The following is an 18575-nucleotide window of genomic DNA, read 5'->3' as shown; positions in this document are numbered from 1 at the left end:
GTCATTTGTTACCAAACAATAATATTCCATAGAATCCATATACCACAATTTAGTCAGCCATTCTCCAATTGATGGGCATCTACTCAGTTTCCAGTTTCTGGCCACTACAAAGAGGGCTGCCAAAGCATTCTTACACATACTGGATCCTTTCCCTCTTTAAAATCTCTTTGGCATATAAGCCCAGTAGTAACACTGCTGGATCAAAGGGTATGCACAGTTTGATAACTTTTTGAGTCCAGTTACAAATTGTTCTCCAAAATGGCTGGATATATTCACAATTCCACCAACAATGTATTAGTGTCTCTGTTTTCCCACATCCCCTGCAATATTCCGCATTATCTTTCCCTGTTGTTCTAGCCAATCTGACAGGTGTGTAGTGGTATCTCAGAATTGTCTTAATTTGCATTTCTCTGATTAATAATGACTTGGAGCATCTTTCCATATGGCTAGAAATAGTTTTAATTTCTTCAGCTGATCATTGTCTGTTCATATCCTTTGACCATTTATCAAAGATCAGCAGTGTTACTACTGGGCTTATATCCCAATGTGATCCTAAAGAAATGCAAAGATCCTGTGTGTACAAAACTGTTTGTGGCAGCCCTTTTTGTAGTGGCTAGAAACTGTATATTGAAAGGATGCCCATCAAGTGGAGAATGACTGAATAAGTTGTGGTATATGATTGTTATGGATATGTATACATATATTGTATTTAACATATACATTTAACATATAACATTGTATTTAACATGTTTAAAATAACACGTATTTAATATATTTAACATGTATTGGTCTACCTGCCATCTTGGGGAGGGGGTGGCGGAAAGAGGGGAAAAGTTGAAACAGAAGGTGTTGCAAAGGTCAATGCTGAAAAATTACCCATGCATGTATCTTGTGAATAAAAAGCTATAACAAAAAATAAAAAATATATATATTAAAAATTTTAGCCATGATATTCCTTGGAGTTTTCATTTTGAGGTCTCTTTTAGGAGAAGATCAGTGAATTCTTTAAATGACTGCTCTATCTTCTGATTCTAGAACATTAGGGCAGCTTTCTTTGATTATTTTCTAAAGGATATTTTCTAAGCTCTTTTTTAACCTGGCTTTCAGGAAGTCCAATTATCCTTAGATTGTCTCTTTTAGATCTATTTTCAGGTCAATTGTTTTTCAAATGAGGTATTTCACATTTTCTTCTATTTTTTTTTATTTTCTTGGTTTTGTTTCACTGATTCTTAAAGTTATATTGTGTCATTAACTTCCATTTGTTCAATTTTAATTTTTAGTGTATTGTTTTCTTTAGTTATCTTTTTTAGTTCCTTTTGTATTTGACCAATTGAATTTTTAAATGAGTTGTTTTATTCATTGTATTTTTTCCACTTTACAAATTCTATTTGTCAATGAAATAGTTTCTTTTTCATAACTATTTTGTAATCATATGTTTTTTTTTCATTTCATCAAGTCTATTTTTTAAGTAGTTTTCTTCAGATAATTTATGTTTTTCCTTTTCCACACTCTCTTGCAAAGACCCCATTTCCTTTCTCCATTTTTCTTCTAACTCTCCTTTGAGATCCTTTTTTGAAATTTTCCATGATAATCTTTGGGGTTTTATCTAGAGTTCATTGACCTTTAGGAACCTCAGGATTTTAGGTCTGTTCTTTTGTCTCTCCATTAAAGCTTTCTATGGTCAGAGTTCTTTTTAATTTGTGTTCATTTTTAAGAGTTGAGGTCTGTTTTTACCACAAAGCAGTGACAGCAGCAGCTTTAATTTGCCCTGTGACAGCAGCAGCTTTAATTTGCCCTGTGACATTTCTGCTGAATGACTTCTGGTGCTGGATTATCACGACCAGGTCCTGTTTTGTTCTGGCCTCAGAGGCTTTTGGGTAGTTATATAGCAGATCTTCTAAGCACTGGCTTGTAATCAGGACAGAGTAGCCTAAGAGCATCACAGAAGATTCCCAAGTGTGTATAAACAGCAATGCTGACTCCCTACTCCATCTCCTTGCCCTGTGCTCCCTAAGCTGCAGTCTGGACTTGGCAGCCACTACCCCTACCCAATTGTAACAGACCTGTTCTGATATTTTTTCAAAGTATCCTCTTCTGGAAATGTGTGGGACTTTGAATATTTGTGTGTTCTGTCACTTCAAAACAGGTTTAGAGGCTTAATCTGCTGTTGGTTTGAGAGAAGGTCAGATACAGCCATATTGGATACTCTTTCCCCCATCTTGGCTCTGCCCCCCCTTCTTTATTTTATCAGAATTAGTGTAGAAAAAGAAAAATGAGGTTGTAAGCAGCCTTTCCTGTTCAAAACCTTTATAAATTAAATGAAATGTTTCTGTAGGTACAGCATATCTGTGTATATTACTTTTCAAGATACCATATACACATGAAGAGCAAGAGTGAGTGAGAGAGAAAGAAAGAGAGAGAGACAGAGATAGAGACACACACACACAGAGAGACAGAGACAGAGAGAAAGCATCAGAGAAACAGTAAGAAACAAGGACTGAGACAATGACAGAGAACTAATACATTGGATGCAGATACCGTGTCTTGTATATCTGAAGATAATGAAGATCTTGGCACAATGTAGAAAATCTCTGCACAAAATAATAATTGGTATGTGATAATTTTATTCATCTTTTCAACCAAATTTTGAAAGGAATTGCAATTTGTATGTAATTACAGGGATCATTAAAAATAAAGTCACTTTCAGAAAAATGATTTTTTTCTGCTTCTTTCACATAATTGTTAAATTATCTTAGGATTATGACCAAATGATTCAGAGAACAATAGTGATGGCATCATTACTATAATATATGCAATGAAACTAAAGGATCTGGGTTAGTGTGGGTCAAGTACACCAGAGAAAAAATAAATTACCTACACAAATTGAGTGATACAATCCCAGTGATTCTGCTGTACAAATTGCTTAATTTGTCAGTATTTTCTAAATTCAATGAATAGAAGTAAAACAAAGATGAATCAATATTGGTGAGAATTCATAAGAAAACTCTAATAATATGATTAAGTTAATATAAATGCTAAGGTTTCTAATTTTTTTTGCTCTTGAACTACAAGAAGAATTAATGCAAAGATAATCATTTGAATGCCAAAATGATAATGATGATGATAAATTTAATAAAGATTCCATCATCCTTTTCACATCTTAATGAGAATTATTTATCTGAAAGGAGAGACACTAGATAAAATTATTTTAAATAGTTTGATAAATCAGACAATATTTCAATAATATCTTTCATCATTAGTCCATTGTAAATTCATGGGTTGTATAAAATAGTTGGTATATATCATTAAATAAAAGCTTAGTACTTTGCACTTTACCAGTAAAATTAATCGATGTTATCTCTTTTGTTCTGCAAAAGCAATCGCAGTGCAAATAGTATTATTCCTGTGTTTGTAGATGAGAAAGCTTAGGTGTAGAGGAAGCTCAGGTATCAGAAAAGTTCAGCTCTTTCTTAAAACCACACATATGTATTGTAGTGGAAAGAGAACTTGAATTGGAGTGGAAAGATTTGGGCTCCAGTCCTGGATCATACTGTATAATTTTAAGCAAATCACTTCTATACCTTTTAAGTTGTTAGTTTACCAATCTGTAAAATGAGGTAAGAATTAATCATTTTGGAGGATTCTGCAATCTTTAAAGATCTTTAGAGCAACTCATTATTCTTATTCACTTCTTTAAAAAAAAGACAAGCAGCAACAAGATTTATTTTTCATTATATAATGTTATAGATCTGAGTTAAACATTGTACTTTCTGATTTTTATCAAACTCCTCTTTTCACCAAACCTGCTGCCATAATTTGGGGATCATATTTGCATACCCTAATAGACAAAGGCAATCAGCTTTTTCATAGAACAAGTAATAAGGATAGCAATAATCAACAAAAACCTAGTTCTCCATAATATCATCTGTTGAAAAGAGGATCTATAAAAACGGCAAACATTTTCAATCAGTATTGAATTTTGTACTTTGATGTAGGAAGTCAAAGGGAAGAAAATTAAACTTATGAAGTAGAGTTTATTTTATATAGATTTTTTTTTCCTTTTTTATAGTCTAACATTAGGGAAAAATAAGTTAAACAAGAAGGCCAGCTTGGGAAAAGTTATTCCAAAAATTCATTCTTGTGAAAATACATTATCTTTAGAATGCTAGTAAGACCATTTTCTAAGGAATTTACTGACTGCATAAATATGGAAAAATGAAAGTGAAATTTACTAGTCTCTTAAAGATAACAGCCTAAGCAGGGGATCAAATTGAATACATGTGGGGAGGCAGAGCCAAGATGGCAAAGAGCAGACACAAATTTTTGTGACCTCCTCTGACCTTCTATCAAACCAAAAGTAGATTAAGCCTCTAAACTGGAGTCACAAAAACCACAAATATTTGGAGTACAACATAATTCTGGAAGAAGACACTTTGGAGGAACATTAGAACAGCTCTGTTTCATTTGGGCAGAGGATAGTCTGCCAAGCCCAGATCACAGCACAGAAAGACAGGGGCAAGGACCTGGGATTGTGAGTTAGACCATTGCAGCTTCCATACACCTGGAAATCTTCTGTGAGCTGTGTGATCTAGCAGATTTGCTACAAAAGGCAAATTGTAAACCACTGAGCCTCAGAAGAACATGGGACATAGTCATGATTACCCATCACCTGAAGTAAATCAGCAGAACTGCCCCAGGACAAATTAAAGCAGCTATCACTCTTTTTCATTAAGAGAAGACAAAAGCCTTTAAAAGTGAGAAGAAGAAAAAAAAACTCTCAACCTAAAAAGCTTTTATGGAAAGAGAGAAGAAAAGACCTCAAATCCTGAAGTTCCTAAAGGCAAATCAACTTTAGATGAAGCCCCAAAGGGAAATATAAGCTGGTCCCCACTTCAAAAGGCTTTCTTTGAAGATTGTATAAATGATCTTAAAAGAGAGTTAGAAGAAAAATGCAAAAAAAAAAAAAAAAAAGAGATATAGTCAATAAGGGATGGGAAAAGCATATAACTGTCTGTGAGATAAATTTGATGAAATGGAAAAAGCGCAAATAGATACAAAAAAGCATCATATGTAATGGGGAAAAACTGCAACCATTCCCAATAAGATCAGGAGTGAAACAAGGCTGCCCACTATCACAGTTACTATTCAATATTGTATTAGAAATGGTAGCTGTGGCAATAAGAGTTGAGAAAGAGATTAAAGGAATTAGAGTAGGCAATGAGGAAACGAAATTATCACTCTTTGCTGATAATATGTTGGTATACTTAGAGAACCCCAGAGATTCTACTAAAAAGTTGTTAGAAATAATCCACAACTTTAGTAAAGTTGCAGGATACAAAATAAACCCACAAAATCATCAGCATTCTTATATATCACTAACAGAATCCAACAGTCAGAGTTACAAAGATAAATTCTATTTAAAGTAACTACTGATAGTATAAAATACTTAGGAATCTATCTGCCAAGGGAAGATTGGAAACTTTATGAGCAAAATTACAAACCACTTTTCACACAAATTAAGTCTCATCTAACCAATTGGAAAAATATTAAATACTCTTGGATAGGGTGAGCAAATATAATAAAGATGAAACATACTGAACAATCTTTTGTTTAGCGCATACCAATAGACTACCAAAAAACTATTTTAATGACCTAAAATAAAACAAAATTCAATGGAAAAAAAAGGTCAAAATTTCAAGGGAATTAATGAAAAAAAAATCAAATGAAGGTGGTTTGTACCAGATCTAAAATTAATTATAGAGCAGAGAAGCAAAACCATTTGGTATTTTAAGGAATAGATTAGTTGATCATGGAATAGGTTAGGTTTAAAGGAAAATGGTCAACAACTATAGAACCTAATTTTGACAAACCCAAAGACCCCACTTTTGGGATATGAACTTACTTTTGACAAAATTGTGGGAAAATTAAACTAATATGGCAAAACTAGGCATTGATCCTTTAAACTGTACACCAAGAAAGGTAAAATGGGTTCATGACCTAGGATAAAGAATGAGATTATAAATAAATTGAGGAACAAGGATATTTCCCAAGACCTTGGAAGAGGAAGGAATTTATGACAAAGAAACCTATAAATCATTACTGATCACAAAATGAAAATTTTGACTATACAAACTGAAAAGTTTTTGAAAACAAAACTAATGCAGACAAGATTAGAAAGAAGAATAAACTGGGGAAAATTTTTACATAAAGGCGTAAAGGCTTATTTAAAATATATAGAGTTGACTTAATTTATAAAAATCAAGCCATTTCCAAGATAAATGGTCAAAGGAATGAACAACACCTCAATGAAGAAATTGAAACATTTCTAGCCTAATGAAAAAGATGTCCAAGTTTTTAATCAGACAAATGAAAATTGGAAATTCTGAGATACCATACACACCTGTCAGATCTAGTGAAGGGAAAATAATTAGGTTGGAAGGGATGTAAAATAGGGACCTAATACATTGTTTGAACTGTGAATACATCCAACCATTCTGGGAGATCAATTGGAACATACCAAAAAGATCAAACTGGTTACCCTTTGATCAATTTACTACCTTAACCCAAAGAGATCATAAAGAAGGAAAGGGACCTGATGTGCATGAATGTTTGTGGCAGCCCCTTTGTAGTGATCAGGAAACAAATGAGTGGATGCCCACCAATTGAGAATGCTGAATAAAGTGGTATAGAAAATTAGGAAATTTTTCTGTAAGAAATGACCAACAGGATAATTTCAGAAAGGCCTAGAGACTTAAACAGACTGATGCTGAGGAAACAAGCAGGGCCAAGAGATATTAATACTTCCAACAAATTATATGATAATCAATTCTGATGGACCTGGTCCTCAGCAATAGATCAACCAAATCATTCCAATGGAGCAGTAATGAATGAACAGCCAAACAAAAAATTCGGGAATGACTAAAAACCATTAACAATTCCCAATCCATTTTTTTACCTGCATTTTGATTTCTTTCACAGGCTAATTGTACAATATTTCAGAGTCTGATTCTTTTTGTACAGCAAAATAATGGTTTGGTCATGTATACTTATTGTGTATCTAATTTATATTTTAATATATTTAACATCTACTGGTCATCCTGCCATCTGGGGGAGGGGGTGGGCGATAGGAGGGAAAAAATTGGAACAAGAGGTTTGGCAATTGTCAATGCTGTAAAGTTACCCATACATCTAACCTGTAAATAAAAGGCTATTAAATTTTTAAAACATAGATACAAAAATGATACCAATTTGTTGAAAAACCAGAATTTGTGAAATGAGAAAAATGCAAGGAAAAAAATCAATTGGCCAAATACAAAAGGAGCTAAAAAAAAAAAGTAACTGAAGAAAATAACACACTAAATATTAGAATTGAAAAAATGTAAGTGAATGACTCAATAAGACTTCAAGAATCAGTCAAACAAAAAAAAAAGAAAAAGAAAAAATAGAAGAAAATATAAAATACCATCTAGGAAAAAAAAAACTGACCTGGCAAATAAATCTAGGAAAGACAATCTAAGCATTACTGGACTTCGTGAAATTCATGATGGAAAAAAGAATGTAGACATTATCTTACAGGAAATCATAAAGGAAAACTGCCCTGATGTCTTAGAATCAGAAGGCAAAATAGCCATTGAAAGAATTCACCAATCACCTCCTGAAAAAGACACCAAAATTAAAACCCCAAGGAATATCTTGGCTAAATGCAGAACTTCCACATAAAGTAAAAAATATTGCAAGTAGTCAGAAAGAAATAATTTAAATACTGAGGAGCCACAATTAGGATTACTCAGTACCTAGCAGCTTCCACCTTAAAAAATCAAAGGGCCTGGCATCTGATATTCTGAAAAGCAAAGGATCTTGGATTACAGCTAAGAATAAGATATACAGATAAATGATCATTATCTTTCTGGAAAGAAGATGGATATTCAATGATATAGGTGAATTTCATCTGTCTCTAGTGAACAGAACAGGACTGGACAAGAAATTTGATCTCCAAACCTAGAACTCAAGAGAAGCATAAAAAGGTAAAATGGAAAGAACTAGAGAACTATATTTCTTTTATGGGTATATTTTGAAAGTTTGGTTATAATTTGATTTATTATGATAATATGAACTAGAAGTGGAAAGATCATCTTGAAAAAGAGTAATAAACAGGTAACATAAGGGAAATTACATTTCATGAAGAGGCAAAGCAGACCTATTATAAGTGACAGAAAGAAGTGAGGGGGATGAGCTTTGTGTAAATCTTACTCATCAGATTTGGCTCAAAGAGAAAATATCAGACATATTTGGTTTCACAGAGAAACTTGTCTCATCTTATAGGGAAGTGAGAGGGGAAAGGAGAAAAAGGGGGAAAATTAATAGAAGGCAAAAAAAAAAGTATTAGGGGAAAAGTGTAGCGAAAAGGGGGGAGTGGCTCTAAAGGGGGAGGACCATTTGAGGCAGATGATGATCAAAGCAAAATAATGGAGAAGAGTGAAGAGGGAAAAGAAAGAGAAAAATATAATTTAGCTTAAATAAGATGGCAGGAAATACAGAGTTAGTTATTTTAACTGTGTCTGTGAATGGGATGAACTATCCTATAAAAGAGGACTGGATTAAAATTCAGAATCCTACAATATTAACATAATTGACTATATTAATAACCAAATTAACAAAACCATATGGGGGGCGGAGCCAAGATGGCGGAGAAGGCACACACGACTTTCTAAGCTCTTCTCTTACCCTCTTTATCAATATTATCGATCAAAATAATCTTGACTTACAATTTAAAGATAAGAAGAGAACAATCCCCGCAAGAAAACTCAGTCTCCCAAAAAAAAAGGTTGGCCGGGCCAGGGGAGATCGCCAGCTGGGAGAGAAATTAGGTTCCGAGGGGCCTCAAACCAAAGTGAAAGCAAGATCCCACAAGCACGCAGCCCCCAACCCGGGTACAGGGCTTTCCTTTAGGGGATCCTGTATGGCAGGAAGGGCAGCCGTTTGCCCAATCCTTGCAGAGGGGGCCGATTCCATAGAGCTTTTCCGGGCGTTTCAAGGCAGACACTGGGCAGGTTTCCCCGGGTCTGAGGTCCGCAGGTCAGCCAAAATACAGTCCCACAAGAGGCTCTGGCCTGGGGGGCAGTGACACTTTCACCCGCTTAGCCCGAGGGGTCGAACCCCAAACAGCCCAACCCGGGCCCTTTGTACTCGGCCGTGCTGAACCATTCCTGTTGGGGAAGGAAAACTCTCAGAGACCCAAACCTCAGGTGGAAATCTTTTAATCCTCCCCTGCCTCGGGAAGCTGGAAACCCCCTGCCTAGGAGACCCCCTAAAACTTTTAAACATGAATAAAAAGATGAAAAAGAACAATCGACAACTTTATGCAGAAAAAGACAGGCAGCAAACCGAAGAGAAACCAAAATGCATCGTGTCCTCCTTTACAGATGCTCTCAGAAGAGACCATTAAAAGTCTCAAAAGAGAGAAGATAAATGGGGAAAGGAAAGAAGAGCCAAAGAGAGCAAAACCCTGAAATACAATTGAAAAGAAAAAAATTCCAGGAAGTGCAGGAAACAAAATTGGTGAATTGGAAAAATAAAAAAATCTCAGGAAAGTAAGAATTGAATTGAAAAAAATAAAGAATTACCAGAAATGGATTTGTGTTGGAAAGAAAATACCCTAAAAAAATTAGTGAAATGGAAAAAAACCACAACCAAAAAAATACATTTAAAACCAATTGAATATAAGAAAGAAGTAAAAAAAGCTAAATGAAAAATAATTTTTAAAAATTAGAACTGGAAAAATAGAAACAATGATTCTTGAGACAGCAAAGTCTAAGCAAAACAAAAAATGACAAACTGGAAAAACTATGAATTACATTCAAAAATGACAGACTTGGAAAAATAGACTAGGAGATAACGAGGATTTGCACCCTTTCCGAAAACTAGGAAAAAATAGATACTATTTAAAAAAATCATCGAGAACTGCCCTGTAATGAATCAGAAGGTAAAATAGGATTAAACAAGAAACCCCTGAAAGAAACCCTAAAATAAAAACCCCAATTATTGTGGCCAAATTTCAGAACTTGATTAAGGAAAAAAAAAAAAAAAAAAAACATTTAAATACCGAGGTGCCCAAAAAGGATCACCCAAGATCGTGCCCTACATTAAAGGAAAAAGGGCCTGAAATGATATTAAAACAAAAACGGGGGATGACAAAAAAACTACCCAGTTAAGTGGCATTTTTTCCAGGGAAGAAGATGGAATTTAATAAAAATGAATTTATTTTTCTAAAAAACCGGAATTAAAAAAAATTTGATCTCCCCATAAACCAAGAGATGGAAAAGGTAAAATAACTTTTGAGAATTTACCTGTAATCAAAAAAAATACATGTATAATTTAATTACTTTATAACAAAAGAAGGAAGGAAAAGGGATGATGGCAGAATAAGGTGGGAAGGAGGGGATAAAAAAGAGGGAAACCACATCCCAAGAGGAAAAAACTTATCAATCGAGGGAACTTAAGAGGGGAGAACATTGTGTGAATCTTATAAACAGAGTTCCAAAGAAAAAATAATTGACATTTGTTTTAGAGAAAATTCCTCGCCCCAAAAACGGGGAAGGAAAGGAAAAGAAAAAGAGAAAAGGGGGAAAGGGAAAGACTCAAAGGGGGAGGGAGGATTATAAAGAGGATAAGCATCTGATACAAGAGGGGCAAAGTTTGAAAGGGGAAAGAGGGGTTGGGGAGGCAAGAATAAGTAAAAATAACGGGGTTTGGATGGCAGAAAAAGATTTAGTAATTCAACCGTAAATTGAATGGGATGAACCCCCAAAAGGGGAGGCAGATGCAGACTGGACAAAAGTCGAACCCCTACAATATGTTGTTTAAAGAAACACATTTAAAGAGGGAGATAATAGGGAAAGGTAAAAGGTGGAGTAAAACTTTATGCTGGTAGTCAAAAAGGGGTAGCCATCCCTTATCCAGACGCAAAAAAGTAAAAGTCTAATTAAAAAATAAGGAAGGAAACTACATCCTGCTAAAGGGTGGCATAAACCGAACAATATCAAATTAAAATATATACCAATGGTATGGCATCCAACTTCCTAAAGGGAAAGGACTGGAAAAGAAAAACAACAAAACTGTAATTGAGAGATCCCAACCTTGCACCTCAGAATTAACAAATCAAACCACAAAACAAATAAGAAAGAAATTAAAGAAAAAATAGAATATTAAAAAATCAGGTTTGTTGGATCTTTGGAGAAAATTGAATGGAGAAAAAGGGTATCTTTCTTCTCAGCAGTTCATGGAACCTATTAAAAAAAATTGACCATATAAATAAAGACCTAAAATTAAAAAAGAAATAGTAAATCTTTCTTTTCAGATCTGATCAATAAAAACATTAAATAAAGTTGGGGAAACAGACCAAAAGTAATTGAAACTAAAAATTTCATCTTAAAGAATGATTGGGTGAAGAAAAATTATAGATACAATTAATAATTTCATAAGATAATGACAATGATGAGACATCATATCAAAATTTTGGGGATGCAGCCAAAGGGTAATAAGAGGGAATTTTTACCTTCGAGGCTTTTGAATAAAACAGAGAAAGAAAGATTAATGAATTGGCTTGCAACAAAAAACTAAAAAGACCAAATTAAAACCCCAATCAAATATTAAATTAAATTTAAAATTAAAAGGAGAAATTAAAAATATTGAAAAAAAAAGGGAAAAAAAAAAAAAAAAAAAAAAAAAAAAAAAAAAAAAAAAAAAAAAAAAAAAAAAAAAAACTAAATGAAAAATTAAAAAAATAAAGTTTTTTTCCCCATGAAAAAGAAATAAAAATGTTTTAAAAAAATTGATTAGTAAAGAGGGGAAAAGGAATGTATTTAAAAAAAAAGGGAAAGAATTCAACCCCTAAGGAAAATAGAAATTTAATGGTTTTCAAAATTTTAAAGCAATAAATTTATAAATTATTTGAAAAATGGGGAAAATTTAAACTAAAAATATTTTATTTGAAGGGGATAAAGGTCTTGTTTATAAAAAAGAAATTAGAAATAAAAATTAACTTTCCCTTTTTAAGGAAAATCAACCAGATGAAATAATTGAAAATTTTTACTAAAAATTAAAACATTGGCGAATAAATTAAAATGGATAAAATTGGGATTGGAAGGAGAAAAAAGAAAATAAATTGGAAGGGTTGAAAAAACTGTTTAAAATACATTTAGGGAAATTAACTAAATTTAAAAATTTGCGCAAAATTTCCTGTGCAACCTTTTGATAAATTTAATGGGTTTAAATAGAAATTTAAAAGAAATGGAAAAGTGAAAAAATTTTTTGTCACCCCATGAAAAAACTGGGAAATAATATGATCGGAAAAATGGCAAATAAGGGAAATGAATTTATAATATATTTTTCCTAAAGAAACCAAAAAATATTGAGGGAAGGTTGGAAAGAATTGAAAGGAAATGGGAACCAAAAATCATTGTAGGGAAAACTATTAACAAGATCAATCTGGAAAGACTTTCCAAAATATAAATGGATACCGTTCCAAAATTTTAAGGGGGTCCCAGAGAGACTTGGGTAAAGGAATTTAAACTAACAAGTGCATGTTTTGTTTTCATCCCTTTTTTCCCGACTGAACTTTGAATATTACATTTAAAATGCAATATTTTTAAATTTTAAATTGTTAAGGATATTATTGTTCCCTGGGACTAAAGGAAAATAAAAATAGAAGGTTTTGGAAAAAAACTTCAAGGAAAATCTTAAGGAAATTAAAACAAAAACAAAAAATTCATTTTGTAAAAAAACAGATTTATTTCAAAATCATTCGGGAATTGATCCTTTCCCACAATGGGAAATATAATTAAGGTTTAAAGAAATCTTTGAGAAGAAAGCCTTTATACCAATTTAGTGGCCATATCCTGCAAAAAATCAACTTGAAGGACAACAAAAACAGGCCATTGATGCTGAGGAAGAAAAAGAAAGATGAAATATTAGAGGACAAATTTCATTTCTTTCTTTTCTATATAACAATTATTTTGTTATGAATTAAAGATTTTTATTTTCAAAACATATACATGGATAATTTTTCAACATTGACCTTTACAAAACCTAGTCTTCCAATTTTCCCCCTTCCACACAGTACCTAACCTAGATGCTAAGTGATCCAATATATGTTAAATATGATAAAAATATATGTTAAATAGAATATGTGCATATATATTTATATAATCATTTTGCTGCACATGAAATATTAGGTCAAAAAGGAAAAAAAAATATGAAAAAAATAAAATGCAAGGAAACAAAAAGAGTGAAAATGTTAAGTTTTAATCTACACTCATTTCCCACAGTCCTCTCTCTAGGTGAAGATGGATCTCTTCACTAGATCTTAGGAATTTGTCTGAATTAACTCATTGTTGAAAAGAGCCACATCCATCAGAATTGATCATGGTATAATGCTATGTACTGTAATCCACTCATTTCAGTTACAATTAGTTCATGTGAATCTCTCCAGGCCTCTCTGAAATTATCCTGCTGATAATTTACAGAAAAATAATATTCCATAACATTCATATCCCATAATTTATTCAGAAATTCTCCAACTGACAGGCATCCACTCAGTTTCCAATTTTTTGATAATACAAAAAGAATTGTCACAAACATTTTTGCATATGTGGGTCCTTTTCTCTTCTTTAAGATCTCTTTGGAATATAAGCCCAGTAGAAACACTGCTGGATCAAAGGGTGTGCTAATTTTGGTAGGCTTTTGGGCATGATTCCAAATTGCTCCTCAGAATTATTATATCAGTTGACAACTCCACCAACAATGCATTAGTATCCCAGTTGTCCCATATCCCCAAACACATTCCTCATTATCTTTTGCTATCATCTTACCCAATCTGAGAGGTCTATAGTTGTCCCTCAGAAATGCCTTTACATTTCTCTGATCAATAGTAATTTAGAACACCTTTCATATGACTATAAATGGTTTCATTTTCTCGATCTGAAAACTGTCTGTTCATATCCCTTGACTTTTTATCAACTGGAGAATGGCTTGAATTCTTATATATTTGAGTCAATTCTCTTTATATTTTACAAATGAGGCCTTTATCAGAACCTTTGAATGTAAAAATGTGTTCCCAGTTTATTGCTTCCCTTCTAATCTTATCTGCATTAATTTTGTTTGTACATCATTTAGACCATAAACACATTTTGACCTTATCTTGGTATATGTCTAGTTTTTCTTGTAATAGTTTTCAATTTTCCCAGCAATTTTTGTCAAATAGTGAGTTCTTATGCCAAAAGCTGTGGTCTTTGGGTTTGTCAAACACTAGATTACTATGGTCATTGACTATTATTGTCCTGTGAACCTGACCTATGTCATTGATCAACAATATTTCTTAGCCAATACCAAATGGTTTTGATGACTGCTCCTTTATAATATAGTTTTAGGTCTGGCAGAGCTAGACCACCAGTCTGCAAGACACTAACAATTTATGGGAAAGTTTATCTCATTCACATTCATAGATAAAATTATTAACTCTGTATTTCCTAGCATCTTGTTTTCCCCCAGTTATACTTTTCTCTCCACTTTTCCCATTCCCTCCTCCCCAGAATTTTGTCACTGATAACCCCAGCCTTCAAATAGATGTCCCCTTTTGCAGTTCCTTTCACTTTCTTACACCTTTTCCTTCTATTTCTCTTCTCTCCTATATCTGGCTCCACTCTTACTTTCCCCCTTCCTTCTCCTACTCCCCTACATAATGAAGCAAGCTTTTCTGTGAAGCTAACTGTGTCTTATATTCTCTTTTTGATTTAAATCTGATGAGAATAGGATTCTTACAGTGCTCATCCCCCTCCCCTCTTTCCCTCAATTGCAACAGGTTTTTTCCTTTACTCATGAGATGTAATTTACCCCATTTTAACTCCATTATCCTTTTCTTCCAATATAATCACCATTCCTTCTCTAACTTATCTCTTAAATCTTCACAAACAATCAAAGTATATCTATACCCTGTAAGATAATCATAATAGAGATAAAGGTCTCAAGAGTTAAACATATCATCTTCCCATACAGGTATATAAGCTTTTTAACTTTTAAATGAAAGTTATTATTTTCTTTCCTTTTAACTTTTTCTACCAAATTTCTTTTATAACACAACATGGTAGCGATATCTAAACCAGGTAGAATGAAAACAGAGAAAGAAAATAAGAGACTAATATCCCTAATGAATATTGATGCAAAAATCTTAAATAAAATATTAGCAAAGGGATGACAGAAAGTCATCCCCAGGATGAACCATGATGAAGTAGGATTCATACCAGGAATGCAGGGCTGGTTCAATATTACAAAAACTATTAGTATAATTGACTATCTCAATAACCAAAATAACAAAAATCATATGATTATCAAAATACATGCAGAAAAAATCTAATAAAATCCAATATATATTCTCATTAAAAAACACCATGTATAGGAATATATAGATTATTTCTCAAAATAATCAGTAGCATCTATTTTAAAACATCAGCAAGCATAACATGTAATGAAAATAAACTACACTCATTCCCAATAAGATTAGAAGTGAAACAAGTCCACTATCACCATTACTATTCAATATTGTGTTAGAAATGCTAATTTTGGCAATAAGAGAAGAAAATGATATTAAATAAATTAGAGTAGGTAATGAGGAAACCAAATTATCATTTTTTGCTGATGAAATGATGTAATATGTATAGGACCCTAGAGAATCAAGTAAAAAGTATTAGAAACAATGAACAAATTTAGTAATGATTCAGGATACAAATTAAATCCACATAAATCATCAACATTCTTTTACATCACCAACAAATTCCAACGGTAAGAGATACAAAGAAAAATTCTATGTAAAATAATTGTTGATAGTATAAAATATTTGGGAATCTATCTACCAAGGGAAGTCAGGAACTATATGAACATAACTACAAAACATTTTCTACACAAATAAAGTTAGCTCTAAACAAATTCTTTTGCCTTTTGGAATATCAGATTCTAGGTCCTTTGATTTTTTTTAAAATCAAAGCTGCTAGATCCTGGGTAGTCCTGATTGTCACTTCTAAGTATTTAAATTGTTTCTTTCTGGCTACTTGCATTTTCAACCTTTAAATAGGCTGTTTGGTTCATTGCATTTTTTTTTTTCATTTCACAAATTCTGTTTTCCAATGAATTTTTTATATCTATTTTGTAAGGAATTATGTGCTTTTCCCATTTCATCTGATCTATTTTAAGGAGTTTTCTGCACATAATTTCTATTTTTCCTTTTCCATACACTTTTGCAAAATTCTCAATCCCTTTCCACATTTTTCTTCTCATTCTCTTTTAAGATAATTTTTGAATTCTTCCAAAAGAGCCTTGTGATATGGGGACCAGCTCATATCATCCTTGGGGCTTCACCTGGAGCTGGTTTGCCTTTAGTATCCTCAGGATTGGATTCTGTTCTTCTCATTATCCATAAAAGCTATCTATCATCAAAGTACTTTTTGCTTCTTTGCTCATTTTTTAAATATTGAGGTCTGTTCTTAAGGCAAAGGAGTGAAAGCCACTTTAGTTTGTATGGGACTAGTTTTGCTGGATCACTTTTGGTTCTAGTTAGGCATGACCAGGACCCCTTTCTCTGGGGTTCTGGGATTCAGAGTCTCACAACTTGCCTTTTGTTTCTGTTTTGGGTGTCTCGGAGCAAATATGCTGAACTGCTAGCTTATAATCAGGACAGAGTAGCCTAAGAGCCTCACAGTAGATTCCCCAGTGCACAGACACCACAATGCCCTGGCTTCCCACCCCAGCTTCTTGCCCTAGGTACCCTGTGCTGTGTTCTAGCCTTAGCAGTATTTTACCCTACAGGATTGAAACAGATCTTGTCTGAAGAATCTTCTTCTGGAAATTTATTGTACTCCAAATATTTGTGAGTTCTGTGACTGCAAAACCAGTTCAGAGACTTCATCTGCTTTTAATTTGAGGGTAGCTCAGAGGAGATCACACAGAAACATGTCTGTCTGATCTCCACCTTCTTGATCCTGCCCCCTTAATTAAGTTCTTTATCTGTTTTTTTCTAGATTTTAAAATTACATGACATAAATGGAAGTCTTTTCTTTTGACTAATGCCAACTGTAAAAAAAAAAGTTTCTCTTTGAATCTTCCTGTAAATTTTCCTCTCTTGCAATTCCCATCTGTTCTTCTGAATTATGGTTTCTGCAACCAAGGAAAACACATATAAACTCTGTTTTAATTCTGAGACTTTCAAATATATAAAGACAGATCCTTCCTTCCCACCCCAAGTCTTTTGCTTTAGGATAAATATTCTTAAATCCTCCAAATACCCTTCATTTTCCATTACATTCACCCTAAGGCACTCCAGTTGTAGTTTTGTATAGTCTTGATAAGTATAACATTTTACTTTACTTTTCCTTTCCTAATTTTGCCTTTTCTAATATTTTATCCATTGATACTATTTCTGCCCTGTGGTACTTTTATAGGACAGGGCTGACCAGATGCAACTAGGAACTATTGGACTTCTTGGATAATTCAGGTTCAAAAATGTAAGTAAAAGATACAATTGTAGTCCATACAAAAATAGTCTATGAAAATTATTTTTATTTAGCTGTTAACAATGAAAGGACAATCAGCACACAGAAGGAATATTCATTGGGAATACACTTAATTAACATAAATGAAGCCTTCTTTTGCTGCTGCTGATCATACTACTGATATGCGATCCAAAGCCCAAAGAAAGGACTATAAGCTCCTTAGAGCTTAGAAAGATGATATGTTTAACTCTTAGAGAATTTCAGTATTTCTTCTTTACTTTTTTATTTTATTTTAGTACCCAACCAGTATGCTACCTCAACTTGAGCTTTGGTATCCTGAAATAAATAAATTTCATGAACAATTTTAATCCCTTGAGAGGAAGAATTAGCCACACTTGCCTAGGGTGATACCTGAAAATATTTTTCCCTTCACAAGTGTCAATCATAGGAATAATATTTTTTTCATGTGACAGCTCTTCAAATGCATGTATAACTATCCTGTCTTTGCAAAATCTTTGATATTAAAGATAAAGAATCTCAGTTTCTTTAGCTACTCATGTGACATATTTTTCCCCTGAAGCACTTAGGTATCTTTAAAATCTGAAGACAGTGCTTCTCCCCTCCCCATTCAAATAGGTTTAACATCCAAAGACAAGTATGACAAATTGTAGCAGTCAGAAGCCTCGACATTGCATTTTCCATTGGTATTCAATAAACCAATAATAATAAGGGTGAACAGACCTTTAAGGAGTAAAGGTCTGTAGTTGCAGGAACAATCCACTAAGGGCTGGTAAATTGATATTCAGTCATATTTTTTCTTTAAAAATTACCTTATGAAGTGTTTTAAATTTTCTTCATCCCACCCTTGCTGGATTTTCTGAATTGTGAGCATCTTGTTTATTGTATATGTTTTTTTCCCCCCTCAGATGATCTTGTAATGGGAATTTATATTACTCCTTTTCATTGCTGAACTTTGTGCATTTGACGTCCCTTTCCTTATTAAGGAAAAAAAATTACAAAAATAAACATGTTTTGTTC

The sequence above is a fragment of the Sarcophilus harrisii genome, chromosome 2 (assembly GCF_902635505.1).
Source record: "Sarcophilus harrisii chromosome 2, mSarHar1.11, whole genome shotgun sequence".
Taxonomy (NCBI): domain Eukaryota; kingdom Metazoa; phylum Chordata; class Mammalia; order Dasyuromorphia; family Dasyuridae; genus Sarcophilus; species Sarcophilus harrisii.
The sequence above is the reverse complement of the archived record's forward strand: the minus strand, read 5'-3'. Positions refer to the sequence as shown.